The 17,953-nt window shown below is 64.4% G+C and overlaps 1 protein-coding gene across 11 annotated transcripts in view; it reads left to right on the top strand.

Annotated features, from left to right (window-relative positions):
- Positions 1 to 4,674: 4,674 nt before the first annotated feature.
- stk33 (serine/threonine kinase 33) overlaps positions 4,675 to 17,953 on the top strand; it is a 244,685-nt gene continuing 231,406 nt past the window's right edge. For 7 of the 11 annotated variants that reach the window (XM_072466451.1, XM_072466452.1, XM_072466456.1 and 4 more), the window contains exon 1: positions 4,675 to 4,847. The gene's annotated coding sequence lies outside the window, so the exon portion shown is untranslated. The remainder of the gene's footprint in view (positions 4,848 to 17,953) is intronic. The other 4 variants (XM_072466462.1, XM_072466459.1, XM_072466457.1 and 1 more) reach the window with 1 other exon arrangement.

The following is a 17,953-nucleotide window of genomic DNA, read 5'->3' as shown; positions in this document are numbered from 1 at the left end:
GGAAACAAATAAACTTTGTTTCAAAAGTTTAGCAAACGTGCCTCATCCCTTTGAGACCCTCAGTCTTGTGTCTTCCAAAAGGGGTGGAGGCTAAGAGTGACCGTGTGGGCGGAGGGTACGGGTGACAGTGTGGGTGGAGGGTAAGGGTGACAGTGTGGGTGGAGGGTAAGGGTGACAGTGTGGGTGGAGGTAAGAGTGACAATGTGAGTAGAGGGTGAGGGTGACAGTGTAGGTGGAGGGTAAGGGTGACAGTGTGGGTGGAGAGTAATGGTGACAGTGGGGGTGGAGGGTAAGGGTGACAGTGTGGGTGGAGAATAATGGTGACTGGGGGTGGAGGGTGAGGGTGACAGTGTGGGCGGAGGCTAAGAGTGACAGTGTGGGTGGAGGGTAAGGGTGACAGTGTGAGTGGAAGGTCAGGTGACAGTGTGGGTGGATGGTAAGGGTGGCAGTGTGGGCGGAGGGTAAGGCTGACAGTGTGGGCGGAGGCTAAGAGTGACAGTGTGGGTGGAGGGTAAGAGTGACAGTGTGGGCGGAGGGTAAGGTGACCGTGTGGGTGGAGGGTAAGGGTGACAGTGTGGGCGGAGGGTAAGGCTGACAGTGTGGGCGGAGGGTAAGAGTGACAGTGTGGGTGGAGTGTAAGGTGACCGTGTGGGTGGAGGTTAAGAGTGACAGTGTGGGTGGAGGGTAAGAGTGACAGTGTGGGCGGAGGGTAAGGTGACCGTGTGGGTGGAGGTTAAGAGTGACAGTGTGGGTGGAGGGTAAGAGTGACAGTGTGGGCGGAGGGTAAGGTGACCGTGTGGGTGGAGGTTAAGAGTGACAGTGTGGGTGGAGGGTAAGAGTGACAGTGTGGGCGGAGGGTAAGGTGACCGTGTGGGTGGAGGTTAAGAGTGACAGTGTGGGTGGAGGGTAAGAGTGACAGTGTGGGCGGAGGGTAAGGCTGACAGTGTGGGCGGAGGGTAAGAGTGACAGTGTGGGTGGAGGGTAAGGTGACCGTGTGGGTGGAGGTTAAGAGTGACAGTGTGGGTGGAGGGTAAGAGTGACAGTGTGGGCGGAGGGTAAGGTGACCGTGTGGGTGAAGGTTAAGAGTGACAGTGTGGGTGGAGGGTAAGAGTGACAGTGTGGGCGGAGGGTAAGGTGACCGTGTGGGTGGAGGTTAAGAGTGACAGTGTGGGTGGAGGGTAAGAGTGACAGTGCGCGTGGAGGGTAAGAGTGACAGTGTGGGCAGAGGGTAAGGGTGACAGTGTGGGTGGAGGGTAAGGGTGACAGTGTGAGTGGAAGGTCAGGTGACAGTGTGGGTGGATGGTAAGGGTGACAGTGTGGGTGGAGGGTAAGGCTGACAGTGTGGGCGGAGGCTAAGAGTGACAGTGTGGGTGGAGGGTAAGAGTGACAGTGTGGGCGGAGGGTAAGGTGACCGTGTGGGTGGAGGTTAAGAGTGACAGTGTGGGTGGAGGGTAAGAGTGACAGTGTGGGCGGAGGGTAAGGTGACCGTGTGGGTGGAGGTTAAGAGTGACAGTGTGGGTGGAGGGTAAGAGTGACAGTGTGGGTGGAGGGTAAGGCTGAGAGTGTGGGCGGAGGGTAAGAGTGCAGTGTGGGTGGAGGGTAAGGGTGACAGTGTGGGCGGAGGGTAAGGCTGACAGTGTGGGCGGAGGGTAAGAGTGACAGTATGGGTGGAGGGTAAGGTGACCGTGTGGGTGGAGGTTAAGAGTGACAGTGTGGGTAGAGGGTAAGAGTGACAGTGTGGGCGGAGGGTAAGGTGACCGTGTGGGTGGAGGTTAAGAGTGACAGTGTGGGTGGAGGGTAAGAGTGACAGTGTGGGCGGAGGGTAAGGCTGAGAGTGTGGGTGGAGGTTAAGAGTGACAGTGTGGGTGGAGGGTAAGAGTGACAGTGTGGGCGGAGGGTAAGGCTGACAGTGTGGGTGGAGGTTAAGAGTGACAGTGTGGGCGGAGGGTAAGGTGACCGTGTGGGTGGAGGTTAAGAGTGACAGTGTGGGTGGAGGGTAAGAGTGACAGTGTGGGCGGAGGGTAAGGTGACCGTGTGGGTGAAGGTTAAGAGTGACAGTGTGGGTGGAGGGTAAGAGTGACAGTGTGGGCGGAGGGTAAGAGTGACAGTGTGGGCGGAGGGTAAGGCTGACAGTGTGGGTGGAGGTTAAGAGTGACAGTGTGGGCGGAGGGTAAGGTGACCGTGTGGGTGGAGGTTAAGAGTGACAGTGTGGGTGGAGGGTAAGAGTGACAGTGTGGGCGGAGGGTAAGGTGACCGTGTGGGTGAAGGTTAAGAGTGACAGTGTGGGTGGAGGGTAAGAGTGACAGTGTGGGCGGAGGGTAAGGTGACCGTGTGGGTGGAGGTTAAGAGTGACAGTGTGGGTGGAGGGTAAGAGTGACAGTGCGCGTGGAGGGTAAGAGTGACAGTGTGGGCGGAGGGTAAGGGTGACAGTGTGGGTGGAGGGTAAGGGTGACAGTGTGGGTGGATGGTGAGGGTAACAGTGTGGGTGGAGGGTGAGGGTGACAGTGTGCGTGGAGGGTGAGGGTGACAGTGTGGGTGGAGGGTGAGGGTGACACTGTGGGTGTAGGGTAAGGTGACACTGTGGGTGGAGGATAAGAGGGACAGTGTGGGTGGAGGGTGACAGTGTGGGTGGAGGGTGAGGGTGACAGTGTGGATGGAGGGTGAGGGTGACAGTGTGGGTGGAGGGTGACGGTGAGAGTGTGGGTGGAGGGTGAGGGTGGCAGTGTGGGTGGAGGGTGAGGGTGCCAGTGTGGATGGAGGGTGAGGGTGACAGTGTGGGTGGAGGGTGAGGGTGCCAGTGTGGGTGGAGGGTGAGGGTGACAGTGTGGGTGGAGGGTGAGGGTGACAGTGTGGGTGGAGGGTGAGGGTGACAGTGTGGGTGGAGAGGAAGATGACCGTGTGGGTGGAGGGTAGTGGTGAGTCAGGGCAGTGATCAGTTTGGACAGTGGTCAGTCTGGGCAGTGGTCAGTCTGGGCAGTGGTGATTCTGGGCAGTGGTGAGTCTGGGCAGTGGTGAGTCTGGGCAGTGGTGAGTCAGGGCAGTGGTCAGTCTGGGCAGTGGTGAGTCAGGGCAGTGGTCAGTCAGGGTAGTGGTGAGTCAGGGTAGGGGTGAGTCAGGGCAGTGGTCAGTCAGGGCAGTGGTGAGTCAGGGCAGTGGTCAGTCAGGGCAGTGGTGAGTCACGGCAGTGGTGAGTCAGTCAGGGCAGTGGTCAGTCAGGGCAGTGGTCAGTCAGGGCAGTGGTCAGTCAGGGCAGTGGTGAGTCAGGGCAGTGGTCAGTCAGGGCAGTGGTCAGTCAGGGCAGTGGTCAGTCAGTGGTGAGTCAGGGCAGTGGTGAGTCAGGGCAGTGGTGAGTCAGGGCAGTGGTCAGTCAGTGGTGAGTCAGGGCAGTTGTGAGTCAGGGCAGTGGTCAGTCAGTGGTGAGTCAGGGCAGTGGTGAGTCAGGGCAGTGGTGAGTCAGGGCAGTGGTGAGTCAGGGCAGTGGTCAGTCAGTGGTGAGTCAGGGCAGTGGTGAGTCAGGGCAGTGGTGAGTCAGGGCAGTGGTCAGTCAGTGGTGAGTCAGGGCAGTGGTCAGTCAGTGGCAAGTCAGGGCAGTGGCGAGTCAGGGCAATGGCGAGTCAGGGCAGTGGTGAGTCAGGGCAGTGGTGAGTCAGGGCAGTGGTCAGTCAGTGGTGAGTCAGGGCAGTGGTCAGTCAGGGCAGTGGTCAGTCAGTGGTGAGTCAGGGCAGTGGTCAGTCAGTGGTGTGTCAGGGCAGTGGTGAGTCAGGGCAGTGGTGAGTCAGGGCAGTGGTCAGTCAGGGCAGTGGTGAGTCAGGGCAGTGGTGAGTCAGGGCAGTGGTGAGTCAGGGCGCTGGGCAGGAGCAGCAGCAGTGCTGGCACAGTGGTCAGTCAGTGGTGAGTCAGGGCAGTGGTCAGTCAGTGGTGAGTCAGGGCAGTGGTCAGTCAGAGCAGTAGTCAGTCAGTGGCGAGTCAGGGCAGTGGTCAGTCAGTGGCGAGTCAGGGCAGCGATCAGTCTGGGCAGTGGTCAGTCAGGGCAGTGGTCAGTCAGGGCAGTGGTCAGTCAGTGGTCAGTCAGGGCAGTGGTCAGTCAGTGGCGAGTCAGGGCAGCGATCAGTCTGGGCAGTGGTCAGTCAGGGCAGTGGTCAGTCAGTGGTCAGTCAGGGCAGTGGTCAGTCAGTGGCGAGTCAGAGCAGTGGTCAGTCAGTGGCGAGTCAGGGCAGCGGTCAGTCTGGGCAGTGGTCAGTCAGTGGTGAGTCTGGGCAGTGGTCAGTCAGTGGCGAGTCAGGGCAGTGGTCAGTCAGGGCAGTGGTCAGTCTGGGCAGTGGTCAGTCAGGGCAGTGGTCAGTCTGGGCAGTGGTCAGTCAGTGGCGAGTCAGGGCAGTGGTCAGTCAGGGCAGTGGTCAGAGAAGTGGTCAGTCAGGGCAGTGGTCAGTCAGTGGTCAGTCAGGGCAGTGGTCGGGCAGTGGTCAGTCTGGGCAGTGGTCAGTCAGGGCAGTGGTCGGGCAGTGGTCAGTCAGGGCAGTGGTCAGTCTGGGCAGTGGTCAGTCAGTGGTCAGTCAGGGCAGTGGTCGGGCAGTGGTCAGTCAGGGCAGTGGTCAGTCAGGGCAGTGGTCAGTCTGGGCAGTGGTCAGTCTGGGCAGGCGCAGTGGGCTTGGCAGCGCCGCCGACACGCAGCCTGCAGAGGTTTCGAGTTGCGAGCTGGCTGTGGTCCCGGCCAGAGGAGCTCCCTGAGCCTCGGGACGCGCCGTAGCGTCGGCGGCTCCATGGTGAAAGTTTTGCTGAAGTGTCCCGGAGGCAGCGACTGACGGGAAGCGGTCCCACCATCGGCTCGGGCGCACCGCCAGCACCCGGTAAGCGGCCGCCGCCCGGCATCTCCCTCCCTCCGCTCCCGCCCAGACCGCGGCAGCCTCCCCGAGCCGCTGTGCCCCCCTCCCCCGGGCCACCCGCAGAGCCGTTACAGGGCGAGCTCGGTTACCATGGCAGCGGAGAGGAGGGGGTGGGGGATGGAGAGGAGGGGGTGGGGGATGGAGAGGAGGGGGTGGGGGATGGAGAGAGAGAGGGGGGGGGTGGGGGATGGAGAGAGAGAGGGGGGGGGTGGGGGATGGAGAGAGAGGGGGGGGGATGGAGAGGAGGGGGGGGGGTGGGGGGGATGGAGAGGAGGGGGGGGGGTGGGGGGGATGGAGAGGAGGGGGGGGGGTGGGGGGGATGGAGAGGAGGGGGGGGTGGGGGGGATGGAGAGGAGGGGGGGGTGGGGGATGGAGAGGAGGGGGTGGGGGATGGAGGATGGAGAGGAGGGGGGGGGTGGGGGATGGAGAGGAGGGGGGGGGGGTGGGGGATGGAGGGGGGGGGGTGGGGGATGGAGGGGGGGGGTGGGGGATGGAGGGGGGGGGGTGGGGGATGGAGGGGGGGTGGGGGATGGAGAGGAGGGGGGGGGATGGAGAGGAGGGGGGGGGTGGGGGATGGAGAGGAGGGGGGGGGGAGTGGGGGATGGAGAGGAGGGGGGGGGTGGGGGATGGAGAGGAGGGGGGGGTGGGGGATGGAGAGGAGGGGGGGGGGGTGGGGGATGGAGAGGAGGGGGGGGGTGGGGGATGGAGAGGAGGGGGGGGTGTGGGGGATGGAGAGGAGGGGGGGGTGTGGGGGATGGAGAGGAGGGGGGGGGGTGGGGGATGGAGAGGAGGGGGGGGGGTGGGGGATGGAGAGGAGGGGGGGGGGTGGGGGATGGAGAGGAGGGGGGGGGGATGGAGAGGAGGGGGGGGGGTGGGGGATGGAGAGGAGGGGGGGGGGTGGGGGATGGAGAGGGGGGGGGGTGGGGGATGGAGAGGAGGGGGGGGCGTGGGGGATGGAGAGGAGGGGGGGGGGTGGGGGATGGAGAGGAGGGGGGGGTGGGGGATGGAGAGGAGGGGGGGTGGGGGATGGAGAGGAGGGGGGGTGGGGGATGGAGAGGAGGGGGGGGGTGGGGGATGGAGAGGAGGGGGGGGGTGGGGGATGGAGAGGAGGGGGGGGGTGGGGGATGGAGAGGAGGGGGGGGGGGGATGGAGAGGAGGGGGGGGTGGGGGATGGAGAGGAGGGGGGGGGTGGGGGATGGAGAGGAGGGGGGGGTGGGGGATGGAGAGGAGGGGGGGGGTGGGGGATGGAGAGGAGGGGGGGGGTGGGGGATGGAGAGGAGGGGGGGGGTGGGGGATGGAGAGGAGGGGGGGGGTGGGGGATGGAGAGGAGGGGGGGGGTGGGGGATGGAGAGGAGGGGGGGGGTGGGGGATGGAGAGGAGGGGGGGGGGTGGGGGATGGAGAGGAGGGGGGGGGGGTGGGGGATGGAGAGGAGGGGGGGGGTGGGGGATGGAGAGGAGGGGGGGTGGGGGATGGAGAGGAGGGGGGGTGGGGGATGGAGAGGAGGGGGGGTGGGGGATGGAGAGGAGGGGGGGTGGGGGATGGAGAGGAGGGGGGGTGGGGATGGAGAGGAGGGGGGGGTGGGATGGAGAGGAGGGGGGGTGGGATGGAGAGGAGGGGGGGTGGGGGATGGAGAGGGGGGGGTGGGGGATGGAGAGGAGGGGGGGGATGGAGAGGAGGGGGGGGATGGAGAGGAGGGGGGGGGATGGAGAGGAGGGGGGGATGGAGAGGATGGGGGGGGATGGAGAGGAGGGGGGGGATGGGGGGGGATGGAGAGGAGGGGGGGATGGGGGGGATGGAGAGGAGGGGGGATGGGGGGGGATGGAGAGGAGGGGGGGAGAGGAGGGGGGGTGGAGAGGGGGGGGAGGAGGGGGGAGGGGGGGGTGGAGAGGGGGGGAGGGGGGGGATGGAGGGATGGAGGGGGGGAGGGGGGGGCGATGGAGGGGGGGAGGGGGGATGGAGGGGGGGAGGGGGGGGGATGGAGGGGGGGAGGGGGGTGGAGGGGGGGTGGAGGGGGAGGGGGATGGAGGGGGAGGGGGGGGTGGAGGGGGGGGATGGAGGGGAGGGGGGGGTGGGGGGGATGGAGGGTGGGGGGGGATGGAGGGAGGGGGGGGAGGGAGAGGGGGGTGAGGGGGGGATGGAGGAGGGGATGGAGGAGGGGGGGAGAGGGGGGGAGGGGGGGGGATGGAGGAGGGGATGGAGGAGGGGGGGAGAGGGGGGGGGATGGAGAGGGGGGAGGGGGGGATGGGGAGGGGGGGATGGAGGAGGGGATGGAGGAGGGGGGGAGAGGGGGGGGGATGGAGAGGGGGGAGGGGGGGATGGGGAGGGGGGGATGGAGAGGGGGGGAGATGGAGAGGGGGGGGAGATGGGGAGGGGGGGAGATGGAGCGGGGGTGGGGGGAGGGGGGGTGGAGGGGGGATGGAGAGGGGGGGAGATGGAGAGGGGGGGAGGGGGGAGATGGAGCGGGGGAGGGGGGGGATGGAGGGGGGGAGGGGGGGTGGGGGGAGGGGGGGTGGAGGGGGGGATGGAGGGTGGAGGGGGGGGATGGAGGGGGGGATGGAGGGTGGGGGGGGATGGAGGGAGGGGGGGGATGGAGGGGGAGGGGGGGTGGAGGGGAGGGGGGGTGGGGGGGAGGGGGGGGGTGGGGGGGGGATGGAGGGAGGGGGGGATGGAGGGGGGAGGGGGAGGGGGGGGATGGAGGGGGAGGGGGAGGGGGAGGGGGAGGGGGAGGGGGGGGATGGAGGGGGAGGGGGAGGGGGGGGGATGGAGGAGGGGATGGAGGAGGGGGGGGAGAGGGGATGAAGAGGGGGGAGGGGGGATGGAGAGGGGGAGGGGGGGATGGAGAGGGGGGGATGGAGAGGGGGGGAGGGGGAGGGGGGGATGGAGGAGGGGGGGATGGAGGAGGGGGGGAGAGGGGGGGGATGAAGAGGGGGGAGGGGGGATGAAGAGGGGGGAGGGGGGATGGAGAGGGGGGTAGGGGGGGATGGAGAGGGGGGGATGGAGAGGGGGGGAGGGGGAGGGGGGGGATGGAGGAGGGGATGGAGGAGGGGGGGGGAGAGGGGGGGGATGAAGAGGGGGGAGGGGGGATGGAGAGGGGGGGAGGGGGGGATGGAGAGGGAGGGGGGGAGGGGAGGGGGGGATGGAGAGGGGGAGATGGAGAGGGGGGGAGGGGGGGAGATGGAGGGGGGGAGGGGGGAGATGGAGCGGGGGAGGGGGGAGATGGAGCGGTGGAGAGGGGGGGGGGATGGGGAGGGGGGAGAGGGGAGGGGAGGGGGAGAGGGGAGGGGGGATGGAGAGGGGGGAGAGGGGAGGGGAGGGGGAGAGGGGAGGGGGGGATGGAGAGGGGGGAGAGGAGAGGGGAGGGGGGGATGGAGAGGGGGAGGGGAGGGGGGAGAGGGGAGGGGGGGATGGAGAGGGGGGAGGGGGGATGGAGAGGGGAGGGGGGGATGGAGAGGGGGGAGGGGGGGATGGAGGGGGGGGATGGAGAGGGGGAGAGGGGAGGGGGGGATGGAGGGGGGAGGGGGGAGAGGGGAGGGGGGGATGGAGGAGGGAGAGGGGAGGGGGGATGGAGAGGGGGGGGGGGAGGGGGGGAGAGGTGGGGGGGAGAGGGAGGGATGAGGGGAGGGGGGGAGGGGAGGGAGGGATGAGGGGGGAGGGGAGGGAGGGATGATGGGGGGAGGGGATGGAGGGAGGGATGATGGGGGGGGGAAGGGAGGGATGTGGGGTAGGGGATGGAGGGGGGGAAGGGAGGGATGATTGGGGGGGAGGGAGGGAGGGATGATGGGGGAGGGGGGATGATGGGGGGAGGGGGGATAATGGAGGGGGGAGGGAGGAATGATGGAGGGGGGGAGGGAGGGATGATGGAGGGGGGGAGGGAGGGATGATGGAGCAGGGGGGAGGGAGGGATGATGGGGGGGGGAGGGAGGGATGATGGGGGGGGGGAGGGAGGGATGATGGGGGGGGGGAGGGAGGGATGATGGGGGGGGGAGGGAGGGATGATGGGGGGGGGGAGGGAGGGATGATGGGGGGGGGAGGGAGGGATGATGGGGGGGGGGAGGGAGGGATGATGGGGGGGGGGAGGGAGGGATGATGGGGGGGGGGGGAGGGAGGGATGATGGGGGGGGGGAGGGAGGGATGATGGGGGGGGGAGGGAGGGATGATGGGGGGGGGGAGGGAGGGATGATGGGGGGGGGAGGGAGGGATGATGGGGGGAGGGGATGGAGGGAGGGATGATGGAGGGGGGGAGGGATGGAGGCCGGGGGGGGGGAGGAGGAGGGGCGGGGGGGAGGGGCGGGGAGGGATGGAGGCCGGGGGGGGGGGGGAGGAGGAGGGGCGGGGGGGGGAGAGGGGAGGAGGAGGAGGAGGAGGGGCGGGGGGGGAGGGGAGGGAGGGATGATGGGGGGAGGGGATGGAGGGAGGGATGATGGGGGGGGAGGGAGGGATGTGGGGGGAGGGGATGGAGGGGGAAGGGAGGGATGATTGGGGGGAGGGAGGGAGGGATGATGGGGGGAGGGGAGGGAGGGATGATGGGGGGAGGGGAGGGAGGGATGATGGAGGGGGAGGGGAGGGAGGGATGATGGAGGGGGAGGGATGATGGAGGGGGGGAGGGAGGGATGATGGAGGGGGAGGGAGGGATGATGGAGGGAGGGAGGGATGATGGAGGGGGGGAGGGAGGGATGATGGAGGGGGGAGGGAGGGATGATGAAGGGGGGGAGGGATGATGAAGGGGGGGAGGGATGGAGGCGGGGGGGGAGGGGGGAGGGGGGGGAGAGGGAGGGGGAGGCAGTGGGGAGGAGGAGGAGGAGGGGGGGAGGAGGAGGGGGGATGGGCCGGGGGGGGGAGAGGAGAGGAGGGGGGGAGAGGAGGGGGGGGAGGAGAGGAGGGGAGGGGCGGGGGGGGAGAGGAGAGGGGGGGGGAGGAGAGGGGGGGGGGAGGAGAGGAGGGGGGGGAGGAGAGGAGGGGGGGGAGGAGAGGAGGGGGGGGAGGAGAGGAGGGGGGGGAGGAGAGGAGGGGGGGAGGAGAGGAGGGGGGGGAGGAGAGGATGGGGGGGGAGGAGAGGGAGGGGAGGAGGGGGGGAGAGGGGGGAGGGGGGAGGAGAGGGAGGGGAGGAGGGGGGGAGGAGAGGAGGAGGGAGGAGGAGGGAGGGGGAGGAGAGGGAGGGGGGAGGGGGAGAGGGGAGGGGGGAGGGGGGGAGGGGAGGGGGGAGGAGAGGGAGGGGAGGAGGGGGGAGGAGGGGGGGAGGAGAGGAGGGAGGGGGAGGAGAGGGAGGGGAGGAGGGGGGAGGGAGAGGGGGGAGGGGGAGAGGGGAGGGGGAGGGGGGGAGGGGAGGGGGGAAGAGGGGGGGAGGGGGGAGAGGGGAAGAGGGGGGGAGGGGAGGGGGGAAGAGGTGGGGGGGTGAGGAGAGGAGGGAGGAGAGGGGGGGAGAGGGATGGAGGGGGGAGAGGGAGAGAGGGATGGAGGGGGGGAGAGGGAGGGAGGGGAGGGATGGAGGGGGAGAGGGGGGGAGAGGGAGGGGGGGAGAGGGAGGGAGGGATGGAGGGGGGGAGAGGGAGGGATGGAGGGGGGGAGAGGGAGGGATGGAGGGGGGGAGAGGGGGAGAGGGAGGGATGGAGGGGGGGAGAGGGAGGGATGGAGGGGGGGAGAGGGAGGGTGGGAGGGATGGAGGGACGGAGGGTGGTGGAGAGGGAGGGATGGAGGGGGGGAGAGGGGGGGATGGAGGGGGGGAGAGGGAGGGATGGAGGGGGGGAGAGGGAGGGATGGAGGGCGGGAGAAGGAGGGATGGAGGGGGGAGAAGGAGGGATGGAGGGGGGAGAGGGAGGGATGGAGGGGGGGGAGGGAGGGATGGAGGGGGGAGAGGGAGGGATGGAGGGGGGGGAGGGAGGGATGGAGGGGGGGGAGAGGGAGGGATGGAGGGGGGAGGGAGGGATGGATGGAGGGGGGAGGGAGGGATGGAGGGAGAGAGGGAGGGATGGATGGGGGAGGGAGGGACGGAGGGGGGAGAGGGAGGGACGGAGGGGGGGAGAGGGAGGGACGGAGGGGGGGAGAGGGAGGGATGGAGGGGGGGGAGAGGGAGGGATGGAGGGGGGGAGTGCGAGGGATGGAGGGTGGGAGGGAGGGATGGAGGGACGGAGGGGGGTGGAGAGGGAGGGATGGAGGGGGGGAGAGGGAGGGATGGAGGGGGGGAGAGGGAGGGATGGAGGGGGGAGAGGGAGGGATGGAGGGGGGGAGAGGGAGGGATGGAGGGGGGGAGAGGGAGGGATGGAGGGGGGGAGAGGGAGGGATGGAGGGGGGAGAAGGAGGGATGGAGGGGGGAGAGGGAGGGATGGAGGGGGGGGAGAGGGAGGGATGGAGGGGGGGAGGGAGGGATGGAGGGGGGAGAGGGAGGGACGGATGGGGGGGAGGGAGGGACGGAGGGGGGAGAGGGAGGGACGGAGGGGGGAGAGGGAGGGACGGAGGGGGGAGAGGGAGTGAAGGAGGGGGGTAGAGGGAGGGATGGAGGGGGGGAGAGGGAGGGATGTAGGGGGGGAGAGGGAGGGATGGAGGGGGGGAGTGGGAGGGATGGAGGGTGGGAGGGAGGGATGGAGGGGGGGAGAGGGAGGGATGGGGGGGGAAGAGGGAGGGATGGAGGGGGGCGGAAGAGGGAGGGATGGAGGGGGGAGGGAGTGATGGAGGGGGGAGAGGGAGGGATGGAGGGGGGGAGAGGGAGGGATGGAGGGGGGGAGAGGGAGGGTGGGAGGGATGGAGGGACGGAGGGGGGTGGAGAGGGAGGGATGGAGGGGGGGAGAGGGAGGGATGGAGGGGGGAGAGGGAGGGATGGAGGGGGGGGAGAAGGAGGGAAGGAGGGGGGAGGGAGGGATGGAGGGGGGAGGGAGGGATGGAGGGGGAGAGGGAGGGATGGATGGAGGGGGGAGGGAGGGATGGAGGGGGGTGAGAGGGAGGGATGGAGGGAGGGGGGAGAGGGAGGGAGGGATGGAGGGGGGTAGAGGGAGGGATGGAGGGAGGGGGGAGGGGGAGGGAGGGATGGAGGGGGTAGAGGGAGGGATGGATGGAGGGGGAGAGGGAGGGATGGAGGGGGGGAGAGAGGGAGGGATGGAGGGGGGGAGAGGGAGGGATGGAGGGGGGTGAGGGAGGGATGGAGGGGGGGAGAGGGAGGGATGGAAGGGGGGAGAGGGAGGGATGGAGGGGGGGAGGGAGGGATGGAGGGGGGGAGGGAGGGATGGAGGGGGGGAGAGGGTGTGGAGAGGGAGGGGGGGGGAGAGGGGGGGGAGGGGGAGGGAGGGAGGGGGGGAGGGAAGGAGGGAGGGAGGGGGGAGGGAAGGAGGGGGGGAGGGGAGGGAAGGAGGGGGGGAGAGGGAGGGGGGAGGGGAAGGGATGGAGAGGGGGAGAGGGAGGGATGGAGGGGGGAGAGGGAGGGATGGAGGGAGGAAATTGGAGGGGGGGAGAGGGAGGGATGGAGGGGGGAGAGGGAGGGATGGAGGGGGTGAGCGGGAGGGAGAGAGGGAGGGATGGAGGGGGGGGAGAGGGAGGGAGGGATGGAGGGGCGGGAAAGGGAGGGATGGAGGGGGTAGAGGGAGGGATGGATGGAGGGGGGAGAGGGAGGGAGGAGGGGGAAGGGATGGAGGGAGGGGAGGGGGAGGAGGAAGGGATGAGGGGGGGAGAGGGAGGGGGGAGAGTGAGGGATGAGGGGGGATGGAGGGGGAAGGGGTGTGGGAAGGGGTGGGGAAGGGTGAAGCTGGGCATATGGGGTGGGGAGTGATGAGGTGGGCATGGTGGTTGGGGAGGGGGTGGGCATAGAGGTTGGGGAGGGGGTGGGCATAGTGGTTGGGGAGGGGGTGGGCATCGGGTTTGGGGAGGGGTGGAGGCTGGGTGGGGAAGAGGGGCGGTGGGGAAAATGGGGTATTGGGAGGGAGTGGGAGAGGGGCAGGGGAGGAGTGGTGGGAGGAGTAGGAAGAGAGGGGTAGGGGAGAGTGGAGGTGGAGAGGTAAGGGGGAGGTGTAGGGGAGAGGGGTAGGGGAGGGGAGAGTGGAAGGGGGAAAGTGGTGGGGGTAGGGGAGAGTGATGGGGAAAGGAGGGCAAGGAGTGGGGGAGAGGAGGGCGAGGGGTGGGGAGAGGAGGGCGAAGGGTGGGGGAGTGTACGGAGTGGGGTGCGGGAGAGGAGGGCGAGGGGTGGTGGAGAGGAGGGCAAGGGGTGGGGGCAAGGAGGGCGAGGGGTGGGTGAGAGGAGGGCGAAGGGTGGGGGAGAGGAGGGGGAGGGTACGGAGTGGGGTGGGGGAGAGGAGGGCAAGGGGTGGGGAGAGGAGGGGGAGTGTACGGAGTGGGGTGCGGGAGAGGAGGGCGAGGGGTGGGGGAGAGGAGGGCGAGGGGTGGGGAGAGGAGGGCGAAGGGTGGGGGAGTGTACGGAGTGGGGTGCGGGAGAGGAGGGCGAGGGGTGGGGGAGAGGAGGGCAAGGGGTGGGGGCAAGGAGGGCGAGGGGTGGGTGAGAGGAGGGCGAAGGGTGGGGGAGAGGAGGGCGAGGGGTTGGGTGAGGAGGGCGAGGGGTTGGGTGAGGAGGGCGAGGGGTTGGGTGAGGAGGGCGAGGGGTTGGGTGAGGAGGGCGAGGGGTGCGGGAGAGGATGGCAAGGGGTGGGGCGAGGAGGGTGAGGGGTGGGGGAGAGGAGGGCGAAGGGTGGGGGAGAGGAGGGCGAAGGATGGGGGAGAGGAGGGCGAGGGGTTGGGTAGAAGAGGGCGAGGGGTTGGGTAGAAGAGGGCGAAGTGTGGGGGAGAGGATGGCAAGTGGTGGAGGAGAGGAAGGGGAGGGTACGGAGTGGGGTGGGGGGAGAGGAGGGGTGGGGAGAGGAGGGCGAGAGGTGAGGAGGGGGAGGGTATGGGGTGGGGGACGGTAAGGGGTGGGGGGAGGGATGGGGAAGGAGGGGAGGAGAAGGACTGGGTGGTAGGGGTGGGGGAGAGAAGGGGGAGTGTACGGAGTGGGGTGGGGGAGAGGAGGGCGAGGGGTGGAGGAGGGTACGGAGTGGGGTGGGGGAGAGGAGGGCAAGGGGTGGGGGAGAGGAGGGCAAGGGGTGGGGGAGAGGAGTGGGAGTGTATGGGGTGGGGTGCTGGAGAGGACGGCGAGGGGTGGGGGAGAGGAGCGCGAGGGGTGGGGGAGAGGAGCGCGAGGGGTGGGGTGAGGAGGGCGAAGGGTGGGGGAGAGGAGGGCAAGGGGTGGGGGAGAGGAGGGCGAGTGGTGGGGGAGAGGAGGACGAAGGGTGGGGGAGAGGAGGGCGAAGGGTGGGGTAGAAGAGGGGGAGGGGGGGAGAGGAGGGCAAGGAGTGGGGAGAGGAGGGCAAGGGGTGGGGGAGAGGAGTGGGAGTGTATGGGGTGGGGGAGGGTAAGGGGTGGGGGGATGGATGGGGGAAGGAGGGGAGGAGAAGTACTGGGTGGTAGTGGTGGGGGAGAGAAGGGGGAGTGTACGGAGTGGGGTGCGGGAGAGGAGGGCGAGTGGTGGGGGAGAGGAGGGCGAGGGGTGGGGAGAGGAGGGCGAAGGGTGGGGGAGAGGAGGGCAAGGGGTGGGGGCGAGGAGGGCGAGTGGTGGGGGAGAGGAGGGCAAGGGGTGGGGGCGAGGAGGGCGAGTGGTGGGGGAGAGGAGGGCGAAGGGTGGGGTAGAAGAGGGCGAAGGGTGGGGGAGAGGAGGGCAAGGGGTGGAGGAGAGGAGGGGGAGGGTACGGAGTGGGGTGGGGAGAGGAGGGCAAGGGGTGGAGGAGAGGAGGGGGAGGGTACGGAGAGGGGTGGAGGGAGAGGAGGGCAAGGAGTGGGAAGAGGAGGGCGAGTGGTGAGGGAGAGGAGGCGGAGGGTATGGGGTGGGGTGAGGGTAAGGGATGGGGGAAGGAGGGGAGCAGAAGGACTGGGTGGTAGGGGTGGGGGAGCGGTGGGGTAGAAATACAGAGGGGAAGGAGTGGGTTAGGTGTGGGGAAATGCTGGGGGTGGGACAGAGGGGGAGGAGAAGGGAGTTGGCAAAGGGGGAGGGAATGGGGTTGGCAAAAATGATGGATGAGGATGGGCAAGATGGAGGAGGCGGTAATGTGGAGTGCAGGGATGAGTATTGGGTAAGAGGAGGCTAGGAATGGGTCTGGGTCAAGAAGATGGAATGGAGAAGGAGAGGACGAGTGGAATGGTAGGGAATCAATAGGAAGTGGAGGGTGTAGGCAAATGGGAGGACGGGGTGCAAAATGAAGGGAGGGAGAGGAGGTGGTGATGGCAAGAGTGTTGAAGGGGAGGTAGGGGAACCGAAGGAGCTTGGAACGGGGGCAAGGAGAGCCAGGGTTTGCGGGATGGTGAGGCAGGGGAAATAGGCAGGACGGATAGTGGGTATGAGGAGGAGAGGTGAGGGAGGGGCAAGAAGGGAAAGGTGCAGAGAGGCACTGGAGAGGCAATTTCCTCTTTTGATCTTTTGGCGACCTTTTTGAAATTTTCTTGATTATAAAGAGAATTCATAAAATAAATCCACACAAATAGTTTGCTGACCATGGGAGTTGAAACAGTTGTTGCTATTAATGTGTTTGTGTAAAGTTCTGTGTTTGCAAAGTCACAAACAGCATATTGCTTAGGACCTCTGTTGCAAGTGGGGTATGGGAACAGTGATGACAGAAATGGCCAATGAATCCACAACTTTATCGAATGTAAATAATTGGCTGATTCTAATGGCCATGTTTCATTTATATAAGGTTTCTGAGTTTCAACTAGCATGTCTAAACGTTGGGCAGACTGAAACCATTGTGTTTATTCTCCACTATAATGTCCATTACCTAGCTACTGACTCATGGAGACCAATAAACCAAGTATACTGAATGACCACAATGAGAAAACCAATAGGCAAGATTTCATTTAAAAAATGTTTTACCTTATCAATCAAACCCAAGCTCAACATAAATTAAACATGAATTATTAACAGGCAGATCGTGGTTTATTATAAACTCCATACATTAAATGGCAGATCTCACCAAATTACTCGGCAGTCCACTCAACATATCTGTCATCAAATGCAGCCCCAAAGACTTCAAAACTCTTACCCAAAGAATTCCAGCTCCTCTTCCAGGATTCAACGTGCTCCCCAGCAGCACAAAACAAACTCAAATTCAGCGGGCATGGTCTTTAACAAAATGGCCCATGTTGGCAAAACCTCCGTAGATCCAGTAATGTAATCTGTCTTCAAGCAACAGAAACAGCTGCAGCAACTGTCTATTTGCATATTCCCAGCCTCCATCTTTTTCAGCCTGCTGGGCCTTCAGCACTGGGATCATTGTCTTTAACTTGAATGACCTAATACTAATCTTATTATTGTCACAAGTAGGCTTACATTAATACTGCATTGAAGTTACTGTGAAAATCCCCTAGCCGTCACACTCTGGTGCCTGTTCGGGTACACAGAGGGAGAATTCAGAATCTCCAATTTACCGAACAGCATGTCTTTCAGGATTTGTGGGAGGAAACTGGAGCACTCGGAAGAAACACATGCAGGGGAGAACATGCAGACTCCGCACAGACAGTGACCCAAGCTGGGAATCGAACCCATGACCTTGGTGCTGTGAGGCAACAGTGCTAACCACTGTGCTAATGTGCCGTACCGTACCTGTGACCTTTTATCTTGTTTCAACCAGTTTCAGTTTCTCCAGAAGTTTAGGTTTCCAATCTCAGTTTCAGCCTTAGTTTCCTTCGAAACCAAAGGTTTTGTGACTATCTTTGACCTGCAAGGAGCATAGTAAGGACAATTTGATAATTTCTTTAAGATGTCGTTAAAATTGCTTTATGGATGTCTGTTTGACAAGGAATAATTTCCAATTTTCTTGGATAATAAGAAATACTGGTCCACGAGACTCTAGGCCCAGATGTAGTATGAACAGGAAGGAAGTTAACATACGAAATACACGGAGACACAAAGGAGAGCTAGAGGCAGAAGGTGATCAGCAAACATGCAGGACCTCTTGGAGGCATTGTCTGAATAGGCTAAACATGTCTAAAACCTGGAAGGCTGCGTGAATTGCACAGAGATGCTAAAGAACTAGATGTTTCACCAGCAGTGGCCAAACTGAACCAGTGTGTTATTGGTTGGTCGTTTGAAGAGGAACTTTGGATAGCTACACCATCAGGACTGTCATGACCCAAGGGAGAGAGGTGTTCATAGAAATGTACCTTGATGATAATTTACTTGTGAAACTCCGGGATGAAAGCTGCTGTCAGATAGGACTCCTCACCTACCCTGTATAAATAAGGAAGAACATATTGTTGATCAGTGTAGCTACATGATAACGTTCATGCTGAAGGGGAATGCTTGAGGTTGTGCAGGACGTATCTTTGTTATGCCAACTATTTAAAGTGAAATTTACATTTTTATTTGAAGTATCATCGGCCTGTTAATTCATGTTTAATTTGCGTTGGCCCTGTGTGTTGTTAAAGTTACAAAAAGTGAAAATCTTGTTGGTAATTTCTTCATTTTGGGGTCACTTGGTAAATTTGATTTTTTTTTGGTTTACGGATCCCCCAAGCTGATCATAGTCCTTTTCAGTTTCCGCTCTCAATTTTGCACTGTCTCAAAAATACAAACTTTGAAACCAGCGATTCCATCACACACTGCCCCTGCATTAATTCATCTGCTGCTGAAACCCTCATCCATGTTATCACTAAACGACTATACCAGTGCACTCCAGATTGGTCTCCCATGTTTTACTTATTGTAAACTCGACTGCCCATGTCCTTACTCCAAGCCAAGTCCCATTCACCTATCAGCTGACCAAATTGGCTCCTGATTAAGCAGCACCTCAATTTCAAAATTCTCATCCTAGTTTTTAAGTCCCTCCATGGCCTCATCCCTCACTATCTCTGTAATCGCGTCCAACCCTCCCAAGATATCTGCACTCATCTAATTCTGATCTCTTGCGCATCTCTGATTTTACTTGCTTCTCCCAATGGTGACCTTGCTTTTAGCTTCATAGCCCCTAAGCTCTAGAAATTCTTCCCTAAACCTCTCCATCTCGCTACCTCTTTTTCCTCCTTTAAGACACTCTTTAAAACCTACCTCTTTGTCCAAGCATTTAGCCATCTG

This window comes from Scyliorhinus torazame, chromosome 10, assembly GCF_047496885.1.
Source record: "Scyliorhinus torazame isolate Kashiwa2021f chromosome 10, sScyTor2.1, whole genome shotgun sequence".
Taxonomy (NCBI): domain Eukaryota; kingdom Metazoa; phylum Chordata; class Chondrichthyes; order Carcharhiniformes; family Scyliorhinidae; genus Scyliorhinus; species Scyliorhinus torazame.
The sequence above is the reverse complement of the archived record's forward strand: the minus strand, read 5'-3'. Positions and strand labels throughout refer to the sequence as shown.